The sequence below is a fragment of the Saccostrea cucullata genome, unplaced genomic scaffold, assembly GCF_032062105.1.
Source record: "Saccostrea cucullata isolate Sc308-1 unplaced genomic scaffold, CSIRO_AGI_Scuc_v1 ctg4826, whole genome shotgun sequence".
Classification (NCBI taxonomy): Eukaryota; Metazoa; Mollusca; class Bivalvia; order Ostreida; family Ostreidae; genus Saccostrea; species Saccostrea cuccullata.
The window spans coordinates 42,983-62,007 of NW_026918334.1; positions in this window are offsets into that span (position 1 = coordinate 42,983).

The window sequence follows — 19,025 nt, forward strand, 5'->3', positions numbered from 1 at the left end:
AAAAGCTGAAACTTACGTGGAAGCATCCTAGGGTAGTGTAGATTCTAAATTGTTAAAATCATGACCCCCGGGGGAAGGGCGGGGCCACAATGGGGAATCAAAGTTTTACATAAAAATATATATTTAAAAAAAATCTTTGAAAATCTTCTTCTCAAGAACCACAGGGCCAGAAAAGGTGAAACTTATGTGGAAGCATTCTGGGGTAGTGTAGATTCTAAATTGTTCAAATCATGACCCCCCTGGGAAGGGTGGGACCACAATTGGGAATTAAAGTTTTACATAGAAATATATAGGAAAAATCTTTGAAAATCTTCTTCTCAAGAACCACTAGGCCAGAAAAGCTTAAACTTATGTGCACATGGAAGGATCTTAGGGTAGTGTAGATTTCAAAATGTCAAAATTATGATCAGTGGGGTAGGGCTAGACAAAGGAGAAGGTTTCACTATAGAAGAAACCCTACAAAGAAGTCCATTTCGAATGAAATAGAGATTGAGAGTGAAAGTGAAGAAGAGAAAGAGAGTCAGAGAGAAAGTGATGAAAGAATTGAAGACGAGAGAGTGGGTGCAGAAGATGAGAGAGTGGGTACTGATCAAGAAAGTGTGAGTTCGAGTGTGAGCAAGATTTGGATGAAAATGACAGAATGATGAGAGAGGTTGTGAGAGAGCTAGAATTAGAGTATGAAAATGCTTAATTATTGAAAACTGTTACAATTGAATACACTTTTAAAACATGCAGTTTGTGTTTTAATTCATTTTTTAATAAATATTTGATTGTTAACATTCGGACAGGCTTAATTTCATTCGGACAGGCAAAGTTTGTGTACATGTCTGTCCGAATGACGGCTTTCGGGAAAAAATTTCCACAGCTCTGGTGCAATATTTTAAATCTGGAAATGAATTTTTAACTCGCTCATTTTTTAAATTTTGCTCTTTGTCCGAGATTAGAACATACCGTTTCGTGGTTGAGTTCGACTTTCCACTCGGCGGGCAGAGTTTCGACGCTGTTTACGGAGCTAAATGAAAAGCAAGACATGCATGCCATATATGGTTGTGTAGATAAATTATCGTAGAAGACAATGGTAATAAAAAGTTTGCCAGTGCATTTATTCTGAAAGTGCAAATGAGTGCGTTTCTGAGGTCTGGGGTATTCCGTATAATTCGGAGTTAGATACCTTGTTTTATTAAAATTATACTTTAGGTTAAAAATTTATTTCCAAAACAAGTGCCTGTGTATTGAGCAAACGAATGAAAGAAGGAAGAACTTTTGTCGTATCCATATCGACATTTTTGTTTGATTCAGCGCAAACATTTAATAATATTGCAAATCCGGGTAAAAGGGGGAAGGGGGGGGGCGACTCCCAAACTGAGCAACCTCCTCTATTTTCCCTATGTTGGGGACACAAATACTCTAAATAAGTTTGTTCCGTTTTGTAAGTTCAGCAAAATACAAAATTGCTTGACCTACTTAAATATATAAATGAGGAATAAATAATTAAAAGCATACGTCAATTCTTTTTTCATGTCCTATATTAAATTAATATGGTTCCCTGGTCATCAAAAATACAATTACCGCAAAATATTACGTAACGAATATGAACAAAGACTATTAATGGACGATTTATACCATAAATAGAAGTATTTTTCTACATAGATAAATACAGGTATTACTAATCTCACACGGGGTGAAGAGATCATTCTTCACATATTGTATGAGAGAGAAAAAGTACATTTTGAATTTTTTAAGTTCTTATGAATGCTTGTTTCTTTCCTTCTTAATTTACAATTATTCAGTTAGTCGCCATTCATTCACTTATCCTGAATAAAAATGTGATATGTAGAACGTTTAAATTTTTTTGTTGCCGATGAAGGCTTTTTTTCATAAGTACCAAGGACATTCGCATGCACAAACAAGCGACTCTGTGTGGCTAATTAGGAAATATTACTGTTAGAGTCATGCATTACAAAACTTAATTACCTGATTTCACTGGTGGGAATAATGACAGAATGATGATTAAAAATCCAGATAGGTTTTATTGGTATGAGAGAAGAGAAAAGGCTCATAGACAATGAAATCCACCGAGACAGTTTAAAATCGAAATAGTACTAATAAGAGATCAAATGAATATGGTACATGTATGTGCCAACTGTTTATGAGAATTTCTTTGATTTCAAGAATTTATTGATTTCACAACTTAAACTAGAAGTCTCTCTCGAGACTGAAGCTCTACTGTTTTTTACCTATAGCAAAGGAAGAGAAAAGAAGCAGTTGGGAATTGAAACTTTACAACAGCAATAAATTGAATATGATCCTAAATTGTCTCTTTATGTTCTAAGTGTAGTCTACTTGCATGCCACATTATATTATATTCAGATTAAAACTGTATTTGGGGTAGCATTTGGATAGTATTTTGCAGAATTTTTTATCTTTAGTAACAAAGGCAATAATGCTCATCGAAATCAAAATATGATAAATAGAATTGTGTATCTTACTGTAGTCTACTTCTGCGCAAAATTATATTGAAATCAGAACAAAACTGTAGGAGGAGTAGTATTTTGAAAGTATTTCACAGAAAGTTCTATGTTTAGTAGCCAGGCCAACACCGTTCACCGAAATTAAAAACCGATATATAGAATTGTGTAACGTAGTGTAGTCTACTTGTGTGGCAAGTTATATTGAAATCAGACAAAAACTGTAAGAGGAGTAGCATTTTGAAACAATTTGCCAGAAATTTTTATTTTTAGTAACCACGGCAACACCGTTAACCGAAATCAAAAAGCAATATAGGGAATTGTGTAACTTAATGTAGTCTACTTGTGTGCTATGTTACATTGAAATCAGACAAAAACTGTAGGAGGGGTAGCATTTTGCAACAATTTCACAGAAATTTCTAATTTTCTTAACCACGGCAACACCGTTCACCGTAATCAAAAACCGATATACAGAATTATGTATCTCATTGTAATCTACTTTTGTGCCAAGTTATATTGAAATCAAACCAAACCAGTAGCATTTTCAAACAATTTCACGGTAATTTCTATTTTTAGTAACCATGGCAACACCGGATTAACAGCAGGATTGCAAACGATTTCATGGCAAATATATTACCTGCAAACGATTTCATGGCAAATATATTACACTGTAAAATGTATATTACATGTACTATATAAAATAACTATATTAATTGTAACTCAATTTCGATTAATTGTACGTTAGTATTATTTTAATACGCGCAAGTACATTGAAGGGTAGTTGTTAGGTCATAGCGTAAATCAGCCAATTTCGAACACGTACGCTTTTATAAAACGGTGTATAATTATGATATGTTACATTGTATTTTGTGTAGATAGTATTTGGATATACTTTTTGAGGTATACATCCAGTGCATCACTACTTAAATTCGCGTTTTATTTGTCATTTATGGCGAATAAACTGGTTGATAGGCGCTCAACCCACTTTATATCTGTATTCTGTTGTTTATCCTCTATAATACTTAGATTAGAAATTTTTGAATTTATGTTTGGATGAGTGAAACGAAGAACATAAGAAATAAACTATCACTATATATAACAGCTCTTCCCTGTGTATTTTAACTGTAAGATACTTGATGATCATTTACAAGTAAATGTAATTAAAAGTACATACATGTATTGTGTATGATAGAAATACTCCAGTCATACTTCTCTAAATAGCGTTAGTCCAGGGTTACTTTTCGTTTCTACATTTTTTGTTCCCATTTTAAAAAAATCCTGAAGGGTTTTGAATTTTTATTATTACTAACAAACATAAAACTTTCTGAAATTCGTACAAGTTACGATGTGATTGCTCTGGTCTCTGTAACCCTTTAATTTCTGAACGATTTGAATTGTACGAGAAAGGATATTTGTTTTCTCAAACTGTCGGCATATCAACATTATACCTTGTTTCTTTAAAATGTATTGGATAAATTTGATTGAAAACCTTTGTACCGTTTTCCATTTCAAAATTAGTATCTCTCTTGTAAAGTATTCGGTATTTAAAATGAATCTTTTTCAAGTTAATGGATTTTGACCAAGTAAACAAATCGTTTGTTCCAAGAGGAAGAACATATTATTAAGCATTTATTTATCAACATTGTCCGATTCAGATGAATTTCTGAAAGCAGCACGTGGACTCTCCACAACTTGGAAATTGGTTTTGAACTCTCCACAACTTGGAAATTGGTTGAAATCTAAATGGCTTCCTGTTATCTGAACCATTCCGTGATAAGTAAGACAAACAATTGCTCATTTGACAGGAATTAATTTGCCATCTTTATTACTATATTGACGCTCATTTAAATGGTGTGAAGAAATTCGGAACAGAATCTCCTTAACTCCCTAAAAAGGGGATTGATAGAAGATTGAAACTCAACACAACTCAGGAAGGGTTTTTGAGTATAAAACTTTTTATTGGATATCGAAACAATTAATAACCAGAAGTCTCTGTCGAGACTGAAGCTCTACTGGTTTGTACTTATAACATATGAAGACAAAAGTAGCAGTTGGGACTTAAAACTTTACAACAGCAATAAATAGAATAATGATGCTTGATTGAGCTCTTTTTGTGGCAAGATACTGCAATAAGACTACAGCTGTAGAAGTAGCTATTAATAAACTTTTAGAGTATTTACAGTTTTAGTAACCATGGCAACATCATTCCTCGAAATCAAAAATCGATAAAAAGAATTGTGTATCTTCATGTAGTCTACTCGTGTGCCAAGTTATATTAAAATCAGACCAAAACTGTAGGAGGAGTAGCATTTTGAAAGCATTTCAGAGAAATTTCTATTTTTAGAAACAAAGGCAACACCGTTCATCGAAATCAAAAATCGATACACAGAATTATGTATCTTAGTGTAGTCTACTTGTGTGCTAAGTTATATTGAAATCAGACCAAAACTGTAGGAGGAGTAGCATTTTGAAAGTATTTCACAGAAATTTCTATTTTTAGTAACCACGGCAACACCGTTCATCGAAATCAAAAATCGATACACAGAATTATGTATCTTAGTCTAGTCTACTTGTGTGCCAAGTTATAATGAAATCAGACCAAAACTGTAGAAGGAGTAGCATTTTGAAAGTATTTCACAGAAATTTCTATTTTTTGTAACCATGGCAACACCGTTCATCAAAATCAAAAATCGATGTACAGAATTATGTATCTTAGTGTAGTCTACTTGTGTGCCAAGTTATAATGAAATCAGACCAAAACTGTAGGAGGTGTAGCATTTTGAAAGTATTTCACAGAAATTTCTATTTTTAGTAACCACGGCAACACCGTTCATCGAAATCAAAAATCGATAAACAGAATTATGTATCTTAGTGGAATCTACTTGTGTGCCAAGTTATATTGAAATCAGACCAAAACTGTAGGAGGAGTAGCATTTTGAAAAATTGTTTACAGACAGACAGACAGACGGACGGACGCCGGACGCATTACTATTGCATAAGCTCTTCTGGTCTCTGACCAGTAGAGCTAAAAATGGAATTAGGGTTACAGTTGTATTACGAATCTCAACAAACCCCATGGAAGGTATTAACTGTCATACAGTTATTTTAAGTCTAGTATCATATTACATTATTCAGATATAAAAAAATTAAACTCGGTCAAACGTCATTTTTGATAATTTTATATAGCCCTTAAGTATATGGTTATTATTACATGAAATAAATTCTCCATACAAAATCTTAAAATCTGAAGACACTTTGATTTCATTAAAAAAGAATACTGAAAAACCGAAGATAAAGTCTTATCTTCGTTTTACAAGTATGTGTCAAGATTTACGTCCAAATAAAAACTTTATAAGAGGCACTGGATGCCTTTAGTTTTAAACTTCTATGGTTTGCATCTGCCTCAGCTTTACTTCGGATGGTTCATTGTTATGGAATCTCTAGGTGTTGACAAGAATTATAAATCGATATGGAAACCCAGATAATCGGATTTTAGCAAACTGTCTCTCAACTTTAATGCTTAAGACATGCCCTTCAATTAAAACAAAGTTCCTAGAATTAAATAAATTTAAAGGCTTTATACCCTGCATTAAAATTCACAATTGGACATGCTCCCATTTAGTAATCTACATCGGAATCAAGTGTTTATGATGGCTTGCACATGTTTACCACCGACAAGATAGAAGCAAATAGATACAGAAAGCCTAAAACTGGAATCGGATAACTTCTTCAAAAGCATAATTGATTATTCGGACGTGCCCACATTATTCTGGGTTGATATCGACTAATGTTTAATTGAAAAGGTTAACTCTTAAAGAAACAAGTCGAAATATACAGGTATTTAAATAGCATCAGTTGTTTTATATTGAGCTAAATGTGAAATTAGCGGAAAATTGTCCCTAAATTAAGTACGATATGAGAAGACAAAAACAGTTTAAAAGTCTCCATCGGTCTTTATGTGATTATCATGAAGTTAGTAAATAGCAAGCAACATGAGCACAATGAATATGTATGTGTTCACACTTAGAGATATTGCCAATATCTTAGGTAGCTACTTATGTGATAAGACTAGCATTAAATAGCTTATTTGATTAATTTTATGTTGTTACACGTCCCTATCGAGAATTTTTTACTCATATGGAGACGCCACCAATTGCCAGTGGAGAGCTAAAATTTTGTCCTATACTCGGTGCCATTGAGCAGTGAGGGATCTTTTTCGTGCCAGCACCCACTGCGACAGGGGACCTCAATTTATATGGTCTCATCCGAAAGACCGTTCTCAACGTCCCACAGTGGGATTCGAACTCGCGACGTAAGAATTGACTCCTTATTTTGCGACTTTAGAGCAGATGTCGAACTACTGCGCGACGTGGGCGACAAATAGCGATTTGAAGATGTAATGCACGAAACACCGTTTTAATTTCTTTTTCTCGAATTATTTTTAGATTAAGAAATTTTTTGGGAAAGAAATTAATTTTCTGTAAAATCACATATTTTCGTGAGGTAAAATTGGGTTTACAGGAAAAAGTATTGATTTGTGATGATTTGATTTTGTGGTTGGATTGATTAATTGATTATTATTGCTTAGCGCCGAGTCGGCATATTTCAGCCATGGTTTGAAAATGTTTATTAGTCATTCATATGAAATTTTACATTTCGTGGTGGTTTGAAATTCGCGGGTTTCTCTATATCTCGAAAACAACAACTTTTAACCCCCACCCCAAGAAAATTAGTGAAGTCACAGAAATTGCTTTTATTCACAAGTTAAACAAAGTTCAACGCCATTGAATTAATTACATCCGAAATGTGAAAATACACTCAGAATCCCCACGAATTCCAACCGCTAAAGAAATTAATATTCTCATACAATGTCACAAAGAATCGATTAGGCCAAAATAAAAAATACCTTTGTTTCCCCTAACGCGACCGACCCAATTAAATCGCGCCGACTGAAAAGATTTTTTAAATAAGATGATTCAAATATTTTTTTTATTGTTAACCAAGTTTTATAAGATACAATTTCATAAAAATCAGTTTTTATCAGAACGGCCGACATTGTTCTACTGTGATTTTCAAGCATTTGTTGGAAACAAAATGACGTCCAGATGTGATTACAGAGCATTAGCTCTTCATGAAACAATGGCGACGTCTCAATCTTATGCTTTTAGCTAATCATGATGATTAGATGAGGGGCCCACCTAGTGAACACATCATTCAATTTCACTGCATTTTATTTGATTTGAGTTTTGATCAAATAACCAGTTCATCTATGTTCCTATGTTTACTATATGCCATTTAGAAACCATAGGAGTTGTTGTAAATATGTCTGCATATTCATCCTGATAAATATAATTCAGATGTTCTTTCTTCATGCCTTTACTTAGTAGTTTAACTTCGTCACTATGACATTGTATATAGCATTTTTATAATTTGTAGATTCGGTTTGGTTCAATTAAATATTGTTTACATACTCTTTCCAAATAGTTTTGATATCATGATTCAGCTTCCTGAGACGTCCAGTGTATTTTTCTTTAATTAGGCCCTTGAAGATAGGTTGTTTATTTGCTTTTAATCCCTTCGAGATTTGTTAGGACGACATTTAAACATTTCCCCATTGCTATAAATTTAGACGTACTTAGCACTTTTTTGCCATTAAGCACTGGGGGATCTTTTTTAGCCAGCATTTTCTGCGACACTGGACATAAGATATTATAGTCCCCTTTGAAGGACCGTTTTCAACGTTACTCAGTGGGATTTGAATCTTCGAATTAAAATTAGCCACTTACTTCTTAACTCCAAAGCAAAATGCTCAAGAACCACTGCAAATTTCATGGCCCTCAAAGGAGTACATTGATCATCTATAAGCTCTGAAAGCTGATGGGAGGTTTGAAAAAATATACTTGTAAGTCTGACTTTGCGTATTTGAGAATCTTGCTGTCAGAAAATAAAATTGTTTACCTACCTACCGACCCAACTTGAGAATTTAGGGTCGGGTTAGGGGAAACAAAGATATTTTTTATTCTGGCCTTAAGGAAACAAGGGGAAGTTCACATAGTTGCTGCGTTAACAATATACTGATGGAGACGATTCAGAAAATAGTCATTTACTACGTTAACACATGCGGAGAAAAGAAATGTTGAAGAAGACCAAAGATTATGTTAAACATGAAAATTCGATTAACTAACTCAAGATTATTCTGCGATCCCTTTAGAAATGTCATGGTTCCTTCTAAAACGATATCTTTATAAGCTAAGAATACCATCAGAATTTTAGATAATATACTCGCAGCCTGGTATTTTTCTAAAGACTACAGGTCTCGATCTATTTACTTACTAAGTACATATATAATTTTTTTTTACCGAGGTATTAATTGTTGAAAGATTAATAAAAAGTCTATGAATGTATGTACATGTATAATGCATTTCGGTTATTTGGCTGTATTTGTTGTAAGGGATAGTAAAATAAATCAAAAAGTTATTTTGTTTAACCAAAACTGAAGGGAAACAAACGATTTCGTATAATTGAATTGAATTCCGTCTTTTCCCCAGAAGATGTACTCTTTGAGACTCCAATTGCAATTCACAGTGTTCAACGGTGATTCAATCAACTATCATTAATTAAAGTACTGAAAGTACTCATGAGAGTTGAACATGGTGTAAAATAAAATCTTTGATCGGGAGGTTAAGTAAGTGAACAATATATTTATTTCAAATACAGACAACTGTTTCAGATTTTTTGTGTTGCAACAATCTTGAGAAAGACATTCAGAGACATTGAATAGCAAAAAAATGCATGGGCCATAATGCTTGCCTGTCTACATTAGTCCTTTCTTTATACCCCCTGCTTGAAAAGCAGGAGGGTATTTATTAATCGGGATGTCCGTCCATCTGTTTGTTACGCTTTAGGTATTTCCCATTTTAAAAACGTGAGTTATCTTCCCTCGAAATCGGAACTCTTCTACACCAGCATAACTTCCGCGGACTACGCATTTTAATAATCCAACAAAATAGTGATCAACTTACACGCTGCATTTAAAAATTTTATAAGAAGGAAACGGTAACTAAAAGAGGAAGCCAGGCAGAGGGTCATACTTCACTGTTGCTAAAATTGTAAAAAAAAAAAAAATGAAATACTAATTAGGACATATCTAATACTAATTAGGACATTTCCTTTGAAAATATTATTATGCAACTAAGTTATAATAAACATTATATTGAGTTTCAACTTACTTCGGATCATACTGTTTAAGATAATCCACCGTGGCCAAAATGGCAATTCTTGCATCTCCAACGGTAATGTCCTGTCTTTGCAGTGTGAGTGAAAGTCTGACAAGTGGACTAATGATCTCCTGTGCCAAAATACATCGAGGAAATTATATACAACTAAAACATAACACTTGTACGAGGGGTTATCAAAAAGTTCGTGGACTAGCGTTATAAAATTAAAACCGCTTTAGGCACATCAATGAATTTTAGAATATCTAGTAAGCATCATCTTTTCTATCTAAAGAATAAACCATAAATCATAAATTTTTTTTTTTTTTTATAAATTAGTAATGTTTTTGTAAGCAATGGTATGTCCACGCGGCGCAACCTCGAACACGACGTTTTTGCAACCTATGTGTAACTCGGAAAAAACTCTTGATATGAACATTTGACATCCAAAAATCCCGTTAATTCAGATATGTGTCGGTACACAATTGTTCCATAAAATATGAAATTTTTACTTCATTCTGGAAGTCCTATGACATTTTATTGTAAATTTTATATGGAATGTCCAAATAAGCGAGGCCTTGAAAATGACGTAAAAAGGGGGAGGCGTTTGTCTTTCCAACATTCTGTCAAGTTTTGCCCCTGGAAAAAAACTGGTATAGACCTTAGAAATGTTTAAACTGGATACAGATAAATAATATGCAACCAGAATACATGTCTTTTAATGTCAAAACAGATTCAGAGAGAAAAGGGATACACAATTAATGTCGATTTGTAGTCAAGGTGTGAAAAATCAATCGCGTCAAAAAATGACGTTGATCATGTGTTTTAGGTATTGAACTCCCAAAAGCAAAGTATACAGGCACAATCAAGCGAGGATCTCCCCCAATGTATAAATCCATTTGGAATATTATATGCATTGGAAGCCGCTGTTCCTGACACCGTAGAATCATATAAACAAGGCGGGTTTAAATCCTTACTCAGCACCAAGGAATCTCGTCCAGAAAAGTGCATGAGGTATAAGAAGAGGACATTGAAAAAACAATGACGTTGTCGGACGTCATGAAAATAAACGACGACAGCGCTGGGTGATCATATAATGTCGTTTTAATTTTATTATAATTTGGCAACAAATGAACGTATCAAGCTAAAATTTTCAACATTTCTTTATTTTTTTTTTTGTTTTATGTTCCAAATAAATTTTGAAAGCACAGACTACATAGAACTAATTTTATATCCTCAGTCCACGAACTTTTTGATAACCTCTCGTACATGTGTATAAAAGTAACTATTTTTGAAAATTTAAAAACAGTTACTTACCAATAACAAGCCTGCATATGTCATAATTGAGGATGATTCAAGCAAGCGTGCAAACCCATTTGCCTTTGGATTCGTATGTGATGCATCCTGCAGGTGGAGATTAAATGCAGGGTACATAGTGAATAATGTGTCCAGAGCCCTTCTCATGTGAGGTAGCCACCTTGTAGAATTTACTCGGTGAGGCATAGTACCTATTAAGTTCAAAACCTGAAGAAAAAAAAATCAAGATTGTAATATGACAAAACTTTTTTTTAATAATGATTAATAACATGTTCATTCACAACATATTGCAAGTTAATTTGATTTCATTTTCTGTAAATTGTAAGGGACAATATTTCACGCCAGAATAAACATTTACACCTTCATGCATTCTTTCAAGTTTGTTTGGAACTGTTTCTGTAAAAGTAATATAATCCAAGAAGTAGGGTGGTAAGGCGATTGTAGAGTAGATCATTCTTGACTGCATCCTTGTATGCTAATTCAAGTCGATGTGCCAGGCAATGAAATCCAAGTCTTCTGCAGTAGGGCAACTAGACCATTATGCTTTCCCATCATGTTGGATGCTCCATCACACCCAAAACAAATTTTGTTTTATACTCAACACTCAGGGCCATTTAGCAGGGAGGGATCTTTTTCGTGCCAGCACCTACTGCGACACGGGACCTCGGTTTACAGGGTATCATCCGAAGGACCGGTCTCCACGTCCCACAGTAGGATTCGAACCGGCGATGGGGGTTCAAGGTAAGGACCGGGTGGTATAGCTGGCATAACTATAGTGTAAAGCAAGAGAAGTGCATTCTTAAGCTCTACATCCATCAGATCAATAAAACTTACTTCTGAAATTTAACTTGGACTCTAACAAAATAAGTTAGATTAATCACAATATTCATTTTATCTTTCCCCTTTTCAGATTTTACTAGGATCCTATTTTTCGACTCTGTCGCCCAAATGACGCAGTGGTAAGATTTATTGTTTTTGTTGTCTATCCCTATGTACCGGTTTCGGATCACTCTGCGAGATGTAGGGACTGGTCCTTCCTATTAGACCGTAGAAACAAAGGTCCCCTGACACAGTAGGTAATGGTACGAAAAAGATCCCTTTCATACAACTCAACCGCAAGTGTTAGGTATCGGTGTAAATTTATCATCGAGTCAAATGCTGACTGACGTTTTTCATACTGATTGTTAGTACATTGTTTATACACTGAATTGACGACGGATTTTCCCGTTATTTCCTGATCATGACAAGGAGCACACGGCGGGTGTGATAGGTCTGCAGGGGATGCTCACTCCTCCATGGCACCTGATCCTACCCCAGATGTTTCGGAGGTCCGTGTTTGCTCTGCTTCTATTTTGTATTGTTTCGTGGACGTTTGATCTTGAATACCGTTCGTTATCTCCATATGTTTCATTCGCAGTCCTCCAGCGGCAAGCTGTGGTTGTTCTAAAGATTCTCGAGAGAGGCGTTTGTAACAGGAAAGGAGAAAATGTTTGGCTGGACCGGGAATCGAACCCGGGACCCCTGTATCTCTAGTCAGGAGCTCTACCAATTGAGCTATCCAGGCCGATATCCACAGCCCTAACCATTACACGTTCAACAATATACAGACACATTCTGGAAACCATTTGAAAACCTTTTCACATTATACAGACAACGGGTGATCAAGAAATTCGCGAACTATCTCTATATTTACAAATTTAAACCACAATTCAGATCAGAATGAAATTTGGAACACAGAGTCTGACATATACATGTTTTATAAATAGCGTATGTAATGAAACGTTTTGCCCCATGTCTGTGACGTCACAATGTGAAAATGACGTCAATATTTAGATCATTTGTGACAAAAAATGGTTGACTGAGTCGTTTTTCGAGAAACGAACGGATGTAAAGTTGATCGTGTATCTTGGAAATTCCTTTGCAGAAGCTTATCATGATTTGTTCATGGTTTATGATGACAAAAGACTTGCCAGAAGTTTGAACATTAATTGGATTGATTGTGTTAGAGAAGGGAGATGTTTAAAAATGTTTGTACTGTTGCCCAATGAAAGCAAGCTGGGGAAGAGGCGTGCCTTTTGTTAAGCAATCTGATATGAAGGATTGCCAACTTACAGTTAGAAAAATAGTTGAATATCTTAATTACAATAATATAATTATTTAATCCCTAAAATATCGTTTAATTTAGACTTTAGACATATCAGTTAACGCTGCCCCAAAATTTTTTATTGAGTTTTAAAAATGCTGACTGATGTACATTGAATTGACGACGGAATTTCCCGATCAAGATAAGGAGCACACGGCGGGTTTAACCGGTTGGCAGGGGATGCTTACTCCTCCATGGTACTTCACCATACCTCTGATGTTTTGGAGGCCCGTGTTTGTTCTGCTCCTATTTTGCATTGTTTTATGGACTTTTGATTTAGAATACTGTTCGTTATCTCCATATGTTTCATCTCATTCCAAGGACCGGTTTCCACGTCCCACAGTGGAATTCGAAACAGCGACTGAAGGATCGATTCCTTACTTCGTGACTCTAGAGCAGGCGCTCAAAACCACTGCGCCACGCGGGCGACCAAAGACTGGAAGAGAAAGTCTTCAGGGACTAAATTTGATGGGAAATCTTCTATTTATTAAGAAGAATTTGTTACAATCACCAAGAAATAATGCTTCAACAATACAGAACTCTCACTGTAACTGGTTTAAAGATTTGTAAAGAAACGGAGTCCAACCCCTTCCCGATTTTTACCCTTATTACCGACCGCCTCCTGGCGGTCGGTTACTTGATATGAAAGTTTGAAGTCGACGTGCGTTTCTGCGGAGTTAGAACAATTTAAATAAAAAATATTTAACGTTCAGAATATAGAATATTAAACAGATATTTTTAAATGTTTAACAAAAAGCACAATAATCATAAAATTAAAATCATATAAATAATGGGGGTAAGTGTTTCATCCAATCCTGATTGACAAACTCCGACATGATTGAAGTGCGGCGAAGTTATATGTAGGCATAGTCTAAAACAAAGACCGCGTTGTAAATCAACAATTTTACTTTCTCTTTTTAAACAGCCTATACGGGATTTGTTGTATTTATTTTGAAATGACGTGTATATTTACACATTTTCTATGGAAAATTTTCAAAAATTTGATGAAATATTTATTTCTTAAAAGCACAGAATCTTACAACATTTTGGTCCAGGAGACTAGGATAAAGCGCGTTTTACAATGTGCCAAGCATTTTCCCGCCACATCTCAACACCCCCAAAACAAAGAGACTGTAAGAGAAGAAATGTGGTGGTGGATCTAGAGGGAGTTGGGGAAGTTACTATCCTCTAAGAAAGAGCGAGGAGCCCCGCATATTTCATATTTGTTGCGTTTTTATTAAAGTAAAACTAAAGCTTAGTTTAAATTTTAGTTCTGTACTTTTATATAAAAACTACTTAAACATGAAACTTCCACCAGAGCAGTTCGTTTACAATTTAAGTACCAAACTGAGTGCAGAGACGCAGAGGTCTATGGACCGTTTGCTTATACATATAATATTGTACATGCATTATGCATGAAGAAAATCGGCAATGTCGCATGCAAGTGTTTCATGTCACGAGGATATTTTAATAGATATATGTAAGAAATTTTAAAAACAGGTCACGCAAATTTCATTTTCTAATTACTTTATCAATGGAATAATTAATTGGTTTGCGGCCGATTTTTGACGCTTGCGTCAATATATGTTTCTTGTCAATAACTTTTCACTATTTCTTACAGGCTTTGAGGAAACAAAGTTTCTGTCGTATTTCATAACCATCCCAATTTCATCCGTAATAGCTAACTTTAAGAACTTAAATTGGAAAACTGCGGGGTGGTATTGGGTGTAAAGAAAATTTTTGCCAGTATTCCATGGCTGTAGCTTGAATTCTTTTTACATTACTTTGAAATAGTAATCCACAAGGCCAAATATTCTTCTTCGGTTGTCGATTTTCTGAATGATCGAACATAGCCAGGTTCAGCGAAGCTTAGACCATCATTAAGATATAATTCTTGTTGTCCTTTGGAGAGTTGTCTGCTTGAACGTACAGCATCGGTGGAGTTCTGACTGATTGATTGATTGATTGATTGTTGTTTTAACCTACCCACCCCTAGATTCCTGGATATACTGCTGTTATGGACTTCATAAGTAGAGACTTTTAAAATAATGCTTTTTGTTACTTTATGAATAATATGTTTAATAACTTAAGTGTTCATTTTATGTAATGATTACCGTTCTTTGTTGTAACTTATAGATGTCGCTTGAATTTAATCACGTGATCATTATACTTGTATATAAACTATGATTTTTGTTAATTTGTTAGTCTGTTGGCTCGTGTGGTTCTAAATAAGAAGCATATAGTTCCTGCATAAAGAAACACATACTAAGAAAGTCCTGAATAAGGCGAACGTTCCTGAATAAGGAAATACTACAGTTTTCATCCTGAATAAGGTTACATTTTAATTTATGGTGTGCCTTGCTGAAGCCATATGTTTGCAATTGATGACTGATAGACTTCCAATAAATTATATAAAAAGTTCAAAACCTTTTTTTCCGAGAAGTAAGAAATCAAAAGAATCCCGTAAAATTGCCTTTCAAAGCTTAAATAAATGGAAACTCGTCAATGATTGCTTGATTGTATGTTGTGTAATGTCCCTCTCGAGAATTTTTCACTCATATGGAGACGCCACCACTTGCCGGTGGGGACCTGCAAATTTTTTGTCCTACACTCGGTACTTGGGGCCATTAAGCGGGATGGATCTTTTTCGTACCAGCACTTACTGCGATACGGGACCTCGGTTTATATGGTCTCATCCGAAGGACAGGTCGGCACGTCCCACAGTGGGATTCGAACCCGCGACGTAAGCATCAACTTACTTCGCAGCTCTAGAGCAGACGCTATATCCATAGAACATCGAGGATTTTTCATTTCCGATGAAGAAGAGGTGCGCATAATTGTTTTGAAGATCCAGGAAGGTGGTCTACCTTCCTTCCTCTGTTTAATTAAAAGGGACAAGAACTGACAAAGTTGAATAATTAAAATTAAGGGGCTGATGAAATAATCAATGTGAAAAACATTTTCCTTGAACTAAAGTTGTAATTTCCATGTGCGATTTTATTCTTGATCAAGACTGAAGAGGGTTTTGTAAATGAATCAGATACATCGCCATTTCTGTAGTGTCTTCGTCTTTTAAATTCCATGACATTAGTTTCAGGCTATAAATGGACTGCAAGCAAGTTTTATTTTGGAAAATGTAACCTTAAAGTAAAACTCTTTTAGTTCCTATCATCAACCTTTTAGTGGCAAAACACAAGAAAAAGCGGATTTTTTTTATATCATGTTTGTCTTTATCTGTCAAGGACAAAAACGACGAAATCTTTATTGCCAATTTATATGTTATCAGCCCCTAATGAAAATCTTAGATTGACAACTCTATAATTTTACATGTACATTATTTAAAGCATTGATTTATCAAAAACAAAACAAAAAAAAAAAACACGTCTGAAAATTATTTTGACGGCCTTTTATTAACAATTCAAGTCAAAGAGAAATATTGGAAAATCATGCCACCAGTATCCTTCGTATGAACTCTACTTCTTCCAATAACAAGTCAAGAGTTTTCGAAACTAGTCAAAAATATGTAGGACAATTGAAATATTTCTAGATTTCGAATGAAATGAGATTTCAATGATTTCATTTAAAAGTGATATAGCTGGTAAACATGGAATCCAGATTTGTTCTTTGGCTTTCAGCGAAGAACCAAAATGAACTTAATGTCAATGTCATAAAGCCAGCCATCGCCGGCAAAAAACATCTTTTTACCAGTTTGATGTATATTTCACTCCTTTATCTAACAAAGACGGCAATGCAATATTCCACTTGTAATTTACTAAATATGCATATATTATATATGACATTTATCTGTACGTAAATATTAACTTTAAACGTTAGATACGAAGCTATGGTATTACGCGTACCTTTATAGATATTCATCTGTCATAGCACGAAATTAAATTAATTTTAACATTTGAATCCTCGTCTTCACTAGGTACACATGTATAAGCTTGGCTGGCCACAATTGAGATAAGTGATGGCGTTTTCATAATACTTATGAACTATTGACCATGCTAAAGTATCTGGCGGAGATTCTCGTTCATTATGTACAGGGTTTTCCGTTTTGGGTGGCTGAGAGTGCACCCGGTTTCGGCCAATTTTTCTGACTCCCCTCCAGGCGTCCCTCAGCCGACCCAGTATCTCCCTCCTTGGTCTCGGTACAGCCGAAGCTTCAGATGCCCCAGTCTGTCTTGGTATATCGGGAGCTTCATGATCAGATGTCTCTGCAGCTGTCTCCGTTGTCGGAGAATATACGATCACTCTGTTTCTTCTTCTACGTCTATTAAAGAATTTCGTTGAAAGAATTGAGGCTCCATTATTTGTTCGTCGTGAATGGAACTATTGTGATGTCTTAATCAAACGTCTTCACAATGGAAACGTATGAGAATGACAGGTTATACGAATACTACAAAGACACCCTGCCTCTGTAGGAGATGTATCACTCTCATTAAAAAATAAATTTTAAACCAACTTTAATACAACAGCATATATTTTTAAATTTTGTGTTTGTTGTGTAGTTACCACCACGGTTTGTAATGGTAACAATATGTACGCCATCTTCGCTAGCCAAGGGTTTCTGATACGCTACTCTCCTCATAAACCCTTGGCCTACGGTGTTCATAGAAATAGGGATTTTTTTCCGGAGTTCTGATTGGATTTCAGTACACCCAGGTCGACCAATCAGCAATTGTTTTTTGTAAATGACGATATTTGCGTTCGGGATACATCTTCACTCTTTAATCTCGGAAATGAAAAACGCAAGTAAACAACGATCCGTAAGATAACATTCAATTCTATGAATAGCCATGGTGTCATCCAATATCTTCTAAATATGTGATTAAGAATCTATATTGAAGCTTCAGATTTGTTCTATACATAATAGATAAACATAACTCAATTATTGCTTCTTAATTATTCTTGAAAAAAAATTCGATTTAATTTTTTTTAGCTCTACTGGTCAGAGACCAGAAGAGCTTATGCGATAGTAATGCGTCCGTCCGTCCGTCTGTCTGTCTGTCTGTAAACAATTTTTCAAAACGCTACTCCTCCTACAGTTTTGGTCTGATTTTAATATAACTTGGCACACAAGTAGACTACACAAAGATACATAAAATAGTGCATCGGATTTTTATTTCGATGACCGGTGTTGCCATGGTTACTAAAAATAGAATTTTCTGTGAAATTCCTTTAAAATGCTACTCCTCCTACAGTTTTGATCTGATTTCAATATAACTTGGCACACAAGTAGACTACACTAAGATACATAAAATATTGCTTCGGTTTTTGATTTCGATGAATGGTGTTGCCATGGTTACTAAAAATAGAATTTTCTGTGAAATTCCTTTAAAACGCTACTCCTCCTTCAATTTTGATCTGATTTCAATATAACTTGGCACACAAGTAGACTACACTAAGATACATAAAATAGTGCATCGGATTTTGATTTCGATGACCGGTGTTGCCATGGTGACTAAAAATAGAATTTTTTCTGTGAAATTCCTTTAAAATGCTACTCCTCCTACAGTTTTGATCTGATTTCGATATAACCTTGCACAAAAGTAGACTACACAAAGATACATAAAATAGTGCATCGGATTTTGATTTCGATGAACGATGTTGTCATGGTTACTAAAAATAGAATTTTTTTGTGAAATTCCTTCAAAACATTACTCCTCCTACAATTTTGATGTGATTTCAATATGACTTGGCACAGAAGTAGACTACACTAAGATACATAAAATAGTGCATCCATTTTTGATTTCAATGAATGGTGTTGTCATGGTTAATAAAAATAGAATTTTCTGTGAAATTCCTTTAAAACTCTACTCCTCCTATAATTTTGATCTGATTTCAATATAACTTGGCACACAAGTAGTCTACACTATT